Genomic DNA, 461 nt, shown 5'->3' with positions numbered 1-461 from the left:
TGTTCCAGTTTGTTTAATTCCAGTTTTGACTCATCAGCATTCCAAAAAAAAAAGATTAAAAGCTTTTAAATCACAGCAGTTCCAATATCTGGAAGTAAAAATACCTCCCTTCAGGCATAAGGAAAAGGAGAGGCAGTACATGAGCTTAAAAGCATATAAACAGATTTGCAGCTTGGCAAATATACTGCTTCGTGCAGTATATGCTTGAGCTCAGCAGTGGGTGCACTCCAATATCCTCTGTGTCTCACTTTTACCCTCAGAGAGGGGAGAGTATCAGCTGGCCAAAACAGAGGTAGGGATATATTATCCCACAATGGACTTTGGTAAGAAGTCAAAAAAAAAAAAGCTTTCCTTCATCCAGGTAGATGCTGCCAGGATGGGGCTAATGACTTCACTAATGGACTGACTTCCAGTTGGATTTCAGCCTGCAGACCGGACATTAAATGTCCTGCACAACTGGA

The sequence above is a fragment of the Eumetopias jubatus genome, unplaced genomic scaffold (genome assembly GCF_037043125.1).
Source record: "Eumetopias jubatus isolate StellerSeaLion01/CBP00866 unplaced genomic scaffold, mEumJub1_p1.0 scaffold_14, whole genome shotgun sequence".
In the NCBI taxonomy this organism is placed as follows: Eukaryota; Metazoa; Chordata; class Mammalia; order Carnivora; family Otariidae; genus Eumetopias; species Eumetopias jubatus.
The sequence above is the reverse complement of the archived record's forward strand: the minus strand, read 5'-3'. Positions refer to the sequence as shown.